Source organism: Kogia breviceps, chromosome 4 (genome assembly GCF_026419965.1).
Source record: "Kogia breviceps isolate mKogBre1 chromosome 4, mKogBre1 haplotype 1, whole genome shotgun sequence".
Classification (NCBI taxonomy): Eukaryota; Metazoa; Chordata; class Mammalia; order Artiodactyla; family Physeteridae; genus Kogia; species Kogia breviceps.
Genome location: NC_081313.1, coordinates 14,617,755 through 14,627,782, shown reverse-complemented (window position 1 = coordinate 14,627,782; position 10,028 = coordinate 14,617,755).

The following is a 10,028-nucleotide window of genomic DNA, read 5'->3' as shown; positions in this document are numbered from 1 at the left end:
ATACGGTATTTGTTTTTCTCCTTCTGACTTACTTCACTCTGTATGACAGACTCCAGGTCCATCCACCTCATTATAAATAACTCAGTTTCATTTCTTTTTATGGCTGAGTAATATTCCATTGTATATATGTGCCACATCTTCTTTATCCATTCATCTGTCGATGGACACTTAGGTTGCTTCCATGTCCTGGCTATTGTAAATAGAGTTGCAATGAATGTTGTGGTACATGACTCTTCTTGAATTATGGTTTTCTCAGGGTATATGCCCAGTAGTGGGATTGCTGGGTCATATGGTAGTGCTATTTTTAGTTTCTAAAGGAACCTCCATACTGTTCTCCACAGTGGCTGTATCAATTTACATTCCCACCAACACTGCAAGAGGATTCCCTTTTCTTCACACCCTCTCCAGCATTTATTGTTTGTAGATATTTTTTTTTTTTTTTGCGGTACGCGGGCCTCTCACTGTTGTGGCCTCTCCCGTTGCGGAGCACAGGCTCCGGACGCACAGGCTCAGCGGCCATGGCTCACGGGCCCAGCCGCTCCGCGGCATGTGGGATCTTCCCGGACCAGGGCACGAACCCGTGTCTCCTGAATCGGCAGGCGGATTCTCAACCACTGCGCCACCAGGGAAGCCCATGTTTGTAGATATTTTGATGATGGCCATCTGACTGGTGTGAGGTGATACCTCATTGTAGTTTTGATTGGCATTTCTCCAGTGATTAGTGATATTGAGTATCCTTTCATGTGTTTGTTGGCAATCTGTATATCTTCTTTGGAGAAATATCTATTTAGGTCTTCGGCCCATTTTTGGATTGGGTTGTTTGTTTTTTTGATATTGAGCTGCATGAGCTGCTTGTATATTTTGGAGATTAATCCTTTGTCAGTTGCTTCATTTGCAAATATTTTCTCCCATTCTGAGGGTTGTCTTTCCATCTTGTTTATATCTCTTACATTCCTATACACTAATGATGAAAAATCTGAAAGAGAAATCAAGGAAACCCTCCCATTTACCACTGTAACAAAAGGAATAAATTCCCTAGGAATAAACCTACTTAAGGAGACAAAAGACCTGTATGCAGAAAACTATAAGACACTCATGAAAGAAATTAAAGATGATACAAACAGATGGAGAGATATACAAAGTTCTTGGATTGGAAGAATCAACATTGTGAAAATGACTATACTACCCAAAGCAATCTACAGATTCAAACTACCAATGGCATTTTTCACAGAATTAGAACAAAAAATTTCACAATTTGTATGGAAACACAAAAGATCCCAAAAATATAGCCACAGATAGCCAAAGCAATCTTGATAAAGAAAAATGGAGCTGGAGGCATCAGGCTCCTGAACTTCAGACTATACTACAAAGCTACAGTAATCAAGACAGTATGATATTGGCACAAAAACAGAAATATAGACCAATGGATTAGGATAGAAAGCCCAGAGAGAAACCCACAAACATATGGTCACCTCATCTTTGATAAAGGATGCAAGAATATGCAATGGAGAAATGACAGCCTGTTCAATAAGTGGTGCTGAGAAAACTGGACAGCTACATGTAAAAGAATGAAATTAGAACACTCCCTAACACCATACACAAAAATAAACTCAAAATGGTTTAAAGACCTAAATGTAAGGCCAGACACTATAAAACTCTTAGAGGAAAACATAGGCAGAACACTCTACGACATAAATCACAGCAAGATCTTTTCTGACCCACCTCCTAGAGAAATGGAAATAAAAACAAAAATAAACAAATGGGCCCTAATGTAACTTGAAAGTTTTGTGCAGCAAAAGAAACCATAAGTAAATATGCAGATTATTTCTTAATTAATACTATTATTTCCTCTATATTAATCTTCTTCCCAATTCAGTCACCCTGCTTTACAACTATAGGAAAAAAACAATTTCTTCTAATGATTTCTTTGACTCAGTTGTCAGCATAGGACTTTAGGCTCCTTTGGTCTGCTTTGTGGTCTTCTATGGTGTATTTCACGTAAGGTTCCTAAAATAATGGTAGTTTATTGCCCATAATTTAGAGATATTACAGTCTGTGTCCTCTAGGATATTAAATATTAAAGTAACAGAAAAAAATAAATATACTTTCAACAAAATTCATGTATTCAGGCCTTATGTCAGAACCTTCCTGGAAGGAACCATATAGGATTCAAAGCTAATAGGCTAAAACTGTTCCCCATGCCCCCATATGGAGGTTCACCTTGCTACATCTCAATACAGAACTAGAAGATTTAAATGATAATGAGTGTGACATTTAATTTGAATTTAAGAGTCCAAATTCAACAAAATGGAAAGTAAATATGAGCAGAAACAGTTTTAAAGAAGTAATGCAATTGATCCCAAAAGGAGTGATGGTCAGCTAAGTAGAGCCTGTGTGCTCAAGACAGCCCTGAACCAAAATGAACAACCTTGACCCAAAGATGCTTAACTCATGAATCTAATGAACACATCAGAAGTAGCATAAAGGAGCTTAACTTTCCAACTCTGAACGTGACACAAAGTTTCTGTTCACCAGAAAGTCCAAGTTATTCAGAAACCCAGAAACTTCTTTACGGAAATAACGTGGATCTTTGTCCAGGCATAGGCACATGTTCACAGGTAGTGGCTCTGTTGCTTCTTACACACAGAAGTGCTGGTAAACCCTGTGACCTCACTCTGACTTTTGTCCAGTGTAAAAACTCCTTTCTTCTCTTTTCAGGAGAGCAATAGACTTCTTTTTACCTCAACCTTGCCTACATAGACTAGCTTGGGCACATTCTCCATACACTCTCTACTCACCAAAAAGCCAACTGTGAGTAGTCTCAGGGGAAGCTGTTTCTTCCCTGGAATGGAGTTGGTCTCTCCCTGGACTCAGGAGGAGCTAGTCAGTATCTATTTTTGTCTTTTAGATAGAACTTTTATTTCCTATCACTCAAGTAGGCACTGTTTTCTACGACTTAGTGATTCCACTTTATATGGAGATCTAACGAGTAGAAGCATCAGATGAATTGCTCAGAAGTGTGCTGAAAGAATATTTCAGTGTTTGGGGAGGAATATTAAGGCTGCAAAGCCACAAAAAGCGGTAAGTATGTTATAAACAAATAGGTACTGCAGTGGTATGGTTACCACTGGCAGAAACTTAAGCAGCTTAAGCAAAAACGGAAATATGTTGATTCATGAAATTGGTGAAGCCGATAAAACAACAAGCTTGGAGTCGAACTGGGGATGCATGCAAGGATTCCATGGTCTACCTGTCCCTTCTCTCTGTAATTAAGCCTCTAGTTCTCCTTCACTGCAAACTGTCAAAAGACAGGTCCTGGATTCAACTTCTTTCTGCCTACTCACCCATCCCGGCTTAGGTAATAAACCTTGAATGTCAATTCAGAATAAAAGGAATTGCTTTATTGAGTTTGGCTGAGATATCTCATAGGGAATTTTCCTGGTACTCGAGATTTTTGGATTATGCATACAATACATTTTCTGTCCTGGCCCTTATTTGACTGTTACGCTAATTAATACAAAAATAAGATCTCTTTTCTTTTGTATTGCCTGAATCTTTTTTAAAATTATAAGTTTTCAAGATCTAGTCTTTTATATTGGATTTTACTCAAGTTTTATGCCCTTTTGCCCTTTTGAGAAAAAGAGCATAAATTTATATAGAATCAAATGTTTGAATATAAACTGAATACTTTAAATTTTGTTAACTTTACAAACATATAAAATATTATCTTATTATTCAGCTTTCCTTAATGTTGTATTTTTTGTTTATACAATAATATAATATATATATATATATATATATATATATATTTTTTTTTTTTTTTTTTTTTTTTTTTTTTTTTGCGGTACGCGGGCCTCTCACCGTTGTGGCCTCTCCCGTTGAGGAGCACAGGCTCCGGACGCGCAGGCTCAGCGGCCACGGCTCACGGGCCCAGCCGCTCCGCGGCACGTGGGATCCTCCCGGACCGGGGCACGAACCCGCGTCCCCTGCATTGGCAGGCGGACTCTCAACCACTGCGCCACCGGGGAAGCCCTATGTATTTATTTTTTAACTGAAGAACTTATTTAGAGAATGTGAGATTCCAGCATTCTATAATTGTTTCCTTGTGTCATTACAAATCAATAAATCATTAAAAATAAATTTAATGGCAAATAAATTATGCATAAAATCGGTTTTTCAGTCTTTATTTTCAATAGTAAAATAGACTTCATACAATATCCATGATCTGGTTTCCTTTTTTGCTGATGAGTCTCAGTTAAATTTAAGTCAATGGGACCTTTGGAAGTTGGTATTGAACTGACTTAGTTATATTCTTGAACTTCTCTATTTCCGGTGCACAGGTAATCATGTCCACAAGTTGTATTCATGTGATTTAAGTCAGCAAATACAGTCCTCAAGCTCATTCTTCATGGCCTCCAATACCCCCAAGTTCCTACTCATTCCTCCTTGGTCTCACTTTGCAGAAAACCATCAGGAAGCCTGCAAATCAAAATAACTGCCCTTCTACCACTTCACAGTAGCTCACAAGTTGTAGCGATTCTACAAGCAAATTCAGTTTAAAGTGCAATATGTATTGTAGTATTTATATTTCTTAACACTTTAAGAATGAATGAGATGTGTATAAGAATATGTAAGAAGGGCTTCCCTGGTGGTGCAGTGGTTGAGAATCTGCCTGCCAATGCAGGGGACACAGGTTCGAGCCCTGGTCTGGGAAGATCTCACATGCCGCGGAGCAACTAGGCCCGTGAGCCACAACTACTGAGCCTGCGCGTCTGGAGCCTGTGCTCCACAACAAGAGAGGACACGATAATGAGAGGCCCCGATAGTGAGAGGCCCGCGCACCGCGATGAAGAGTGGCCCCCCACTTGCCGCAACTAGAGAAAACCCTCGCACAGAAACGAAGACCCAACAGCCAAAAATAAATAAATAATTTTTTAAAAAAAAGAATATGTAAGCTGTATCATACAACCTGTTTTATTAGGCTTCTACCTTTGTATGTACCAGTGACAAAGTTTTTGTGTGTCATACCCCAAACCCATTTTCCCTCCAAACCGTATATGTTATATTGTGTGATTTTGCACAGGAGGGTGATTTGTAGGAACACACACCATGTTATAGCAGAATTGACTGTCCTTATACCTTTCATATCCAAGGAAAGTTTATCAGAATTTAAAAAAACAAGCGACCCAACAACATACTATAGAGAGCTGTGTAACATAAGAAAATCCACTCTTGGCTTCCCTGGTGGCGCAGTGGTTGGGAGTCCGCCTGCTGATGCAGGGGTCACGGATTCGTGCCCCGGTCCGGGAGGATCCCACATGCCGCGGAGCAGCTGGGCCCGTGGGCCATGGCCGCTGGGCCTGCGCGTCCGGAGCCTGTGCTCCACAACGGGAGAGGCCACGGCAGTGAGAGGCCCGCGTACCACAAAAAAAAAAAAAAAAAAAAAGAAAATCCACTCTTGAAGGACATCGAAGACCACTCACTTATTTAACTGAGAGATCTTGTTCTAAAATAATCATATTGGATATTTAAACAAATCCACAGCTTGAGCCCAGACACATATTACAGCAGGACTCCAATGCAGCCCTAAATGCCTTCGTGTTTTCCATGATCGAAGTAATTCTACCACCATCCCTTACTCCTCTGAAGTACCTCCTTGAGAAACAATATGTACAGAAAACATCAAGATAAGGCAGAAGGGTGGCCTGGTGAAAACAAAGGGTTAAAATCTGTTGAATGCCACTAAAATGGAATTAAATGGTTTGGTTCACGTTTAATCAATGACCAGAACAGAGCTATTTGCAAAGAGCCCGTTCTTGTATATTTGCAAAACTTAGTTCCTAAAGTCACATGGTATGCAGCACAGCACTGTCCAAAGGGCATATGTGCTGCACAGCCTATAAGACTGCAATTTTTTTCCTTCTTTATCTTGGATAGAAAAGAAAAAACACCCTGTAATTTAGACAACTAGTTTACTTCTTGTCTTCCTAGGAATTTAATTTTGGTTTCAATTTACAAAGCAATGGTTAAATATTACTTTAGGACAAAGTTTAGATTTGTTAACCAAATCTATCTGAAACCAGTGATACAGCCCCTCCAAAAGATATTTGGTTTTGCTTTCTTTTTGGTGGGGAGTGGTATAGTGCTTTCCAAAATAAATTAAATTTTGTCCTAATTCTGTCAGAATATGATGGTAAAAAAGAAAATGAAACATACACTCATGACTACTAGTTAAGATTTTAGTTAAACCTTTATAAGAAAAATGTTTCCATGCTCCAATTTACTTTGTCTCTATTAGAAAGAAGGGTAGACTAGACAATAAGAAGCAAAGTGAAAATCTCACCTTCTCTGTGGGTTTCATCAATCAGGATAGGACTGGGTATTCCAGAAAGAATTACCAAACCCACTCCCTGTGTCAGGCCTTTCCTCCAAGCCTCAGGCATCCGTGTCTTTAGTTTATATGAGGTCCAGCTTACAACATCTTGTCCTGACCAGAGCAGACCCATCACTCATCTGCGTTTGCATTTTCTCACTGCCATGAATTCAGGCACTAAAATGCATACTGAGGTAAGCTGATTTTCTCCCCAAGTTTTCCCACTCCAAACACAGGTTGGTTTCTCCTGTGACTAGAATCCTTTCCTAATCTCCACCTTCCTTCTTGAAGACCTTGTCACTCCCAACCCCAGTTTACTCAATAATGCCACCAGAGCCCCACCACCAACAATGACAAGGGTTTGTCTCCTTATTGTCCACAAGTTTAAATTAAGTAATCATCGATGAAGCTGGAAAAGAATAGAATAAGATTATTTCAAAAAGGTCATTGCATTTTGCAAGGTCACATTAAGGGCTTAAACCTAACGGATCTGAATATGATCAGAGGGAGTTCATTTACAAGTCTAAAGAAAGACTATGTCGTTCCAAAGTGGGCTTGGTGGGTTATGGAAGCTATAAAAGGAGAATCAGAAAGGTACATTTGAACAGCTCATCAAAGCATTTTGAATAAGCAATGGGCCCAGCCAGCAGACAGAGAATACTGTAGTCCATTGTCAAAATCTTTTCTATTGTGGTGGTGAAAACAACAGGCTAATTTAGCCTATTGCTGAGAAACATTGCAGTTCATCAAACTAATGCTTTATGCTCTGATGCCTTGCTGGCAAGTGTTCTGAATAGAATGTGTCTTCCCTTACAGGCCGACCCACAGGGGGAGAATGTACTGGTGCTGAGGTTATGAATACTCTGGTTCCTATGACAGTTACAGCTTTCACGGCAAATGGATGAATTTTTTACCAAAGTCTTCTGGTATCAAGTTATCACATTTGTTAATATAACAAAAATGTATTCCTACTTGAGAGTTTCTCCTCCAACAGGGTCAGTTCTGGCTTTCTCACTTGATCTCAACTTCCTTCTCTTCTAACAGTTCTCTATGTAGAATATGCATACAGAAATAAAAATCCTTAAAATTAAACTCTCCAAGATGTTCTACCTACCTGCCTGTAGCCCATTCTAGGCATCAAAATATTGGCTCTACTAACCACAGGTTGTACCCATCAAGTGTCTGTTCAGACAGTACCCACGGAATGTTATGAATGTGACAAATAACTTCGTACACTATCACGAAAACAATATAGAGTTCATTAAGCACAATGACTACAGTCATGGAATATGCTCTCAGTACGTATATTGGACACAAGTTCCTCCCAAGGAATCTGTGATTATTCTCAGCCTATTATCACTGGAACAGAAATGTTCTGGAAAAGCCTGTATGTTTTCCATGTGTGCCTTATTACATTTTCCCTGTAACTCCTCTATTGAAATATCTGCCACTTGCTTCAGGAAGCTTATGAAAAAGTCTTAGATTTACAAATGTATCTGATCAAAATACCACTTTTTAGAAGAGACTATTTACCAACAGACTTTTATAAAAGGTTTTGCGTCTCTCAAACATGATTATCCAGTGTTAGCTATGGCTTTTTTGACATGTCTCTAAAACCCAAGCAGTTTCTGCTCCACTCTTTACTCTCTTTGACATTAAGGTTTTCTGTAGCCCAAACAAGTTTCTCTCATTTATTATCAGCATCCTTTCATCTGTAGACACAGTACTGGGCTGGGTGTGATGATAAAAGGAGGTAAATGGACAAGCCCTGTCCTTAGTGAGCTTCTTGTGTACAGGAGGATCAGGCATAGTCATAAAAAAAAATCTATCTAGAAAGAAGGAATAAGGAAATGCCAAGTGGTTAGTAATAAACAAAATGCATCTGTGACAGAAGAGGTCATTTTAGGGCAGAATAGCTCTTTGGATTTCTTAGAGAAAGAAAAGCTTGATTTGGACCTAAAGAATATACAGGTTTTAAGGAAACAAAGGACAAAGAGGAAGGAATAGCAGGGGAAGGGGTAAGTAGGGTGGGGAAATGGTACATTTCAGACACATACAAGAAACGGTAAAATAAATTGCAGAATCCATTTGTTGGTAGCCCCTCATGAAGTCACTGATTTTGTTACAAACCAACACTGACACTGACGCAGAATTTCCATGCATTGTCCAAAAGACTCCATTCTTACCAAATGCATTACTGAGCAAGGTAAAGTTAGCAGGAGATTTTGTAGGGAAGGTGGAAGAGGGTTTCCATGATACACTAACCAGCACACAAATACATACCTCCCACTCAGATGGCTTCTTCTCTAGGAAATTTTGCTTCCGGAGAAACCATGAGTCTTCCTTTCTGAGACTGTACCCCTGGGACCCTGCCCCATCACCCGTCCTCCCTCTCTCCTTCTTGTAGAGAGCTTCCCTCTTTCTCTTGCCATCGCAGTGTCTGAGGTGATCACTTCTGAAGTGATATGAGGATCACTTCTCCCTTTTGAGAGATTCACCAAGACCTCTCCCTAAAACAATTTGCCATTCTGCTTCTAGGTGCTAAGAAAGTGAATTTTCCCCCTCTATATTATCTTATTAGTTAAGCAGACAGCATTCACTAAGTGGAAGCAGGACAAGTAAGGATGAAAAGTCAGGTTTGTGACAAAAGGTTAAAGATTCTTGGAATTTAAAAACTACTAAGTACCATTTAGAAATGTCTAAGCAGAGTGACATGAAGAAAGGAGTGTTAGATGAAAATTAATCCGGGGCTAGGTTCAGCTTCATGGGTGTGAGACCTGTGCAGGCAGTCACACAGAGCCCTGGACTCAGAAGAACCCTACAAAGGGTTTAGTGCTAGTTCTTGCCATTTTGAAATTCTTAATCATTTTTGAACAAGGGGCCCTGAATTTTTGTTTTGCACAGAGTCCCTTAAATTATGTAGCTGGTCCTACCAGGGACAGACTTGTGTCCAGACCCTAGGAAAACACCTGGTACATATCAGTTAAATATTTGTTAAATGAAAGAACAGGTATTTTTCTTAATACGTTGTGCAGAGAACATTGAAAAGGGAAGCTATCGGAATCCAGAGGCCTTTCACAGATGTCCCAATATAAGATGATGAGACTCATCCTTGAGGAAGTCAAAAGCATAGACCTGAAAGTCAAAAGCCATAGTCTCCAGGACCGAATCTCTCATTAAAACCAAAGTCAACTTTCTGACATGTGCTGTCCTCATAGGTATGTAAGATGACCTCCAGCCTCCCTGGGTACTTTTCTAATAATATTTGAGTGTATGAGAGAGAGAGAGACAGAGACAGGGAGGGAGAGGGAGGGAAAGAGAGAGAAGGAAAAAAATGGACAACTGTGGGAGATATTGCAAAGAAAGAATATAGTCATTTGAAATACATGGAATTTAAGAGATATGGAAAAAGACCCACAGAAGGAGAGGAAGAAAACTAATTTGCCACAAGGAAATAATATAAAACTTGGGGACCAGATCAAATTCTACCTAATGAGTATCTGACCCAACCAGGCAATGTGTCCAGCAGAAAAGAGTCACTCGATAAACTGTTGAATCAAACAGTTCCCTCTTCAAACATTTAACAGAAAACTGCAGTTACAGTTTCTGGTCACAGTGAACCACGTATACTTCCCCTTCATTTATAAGCCCAGAA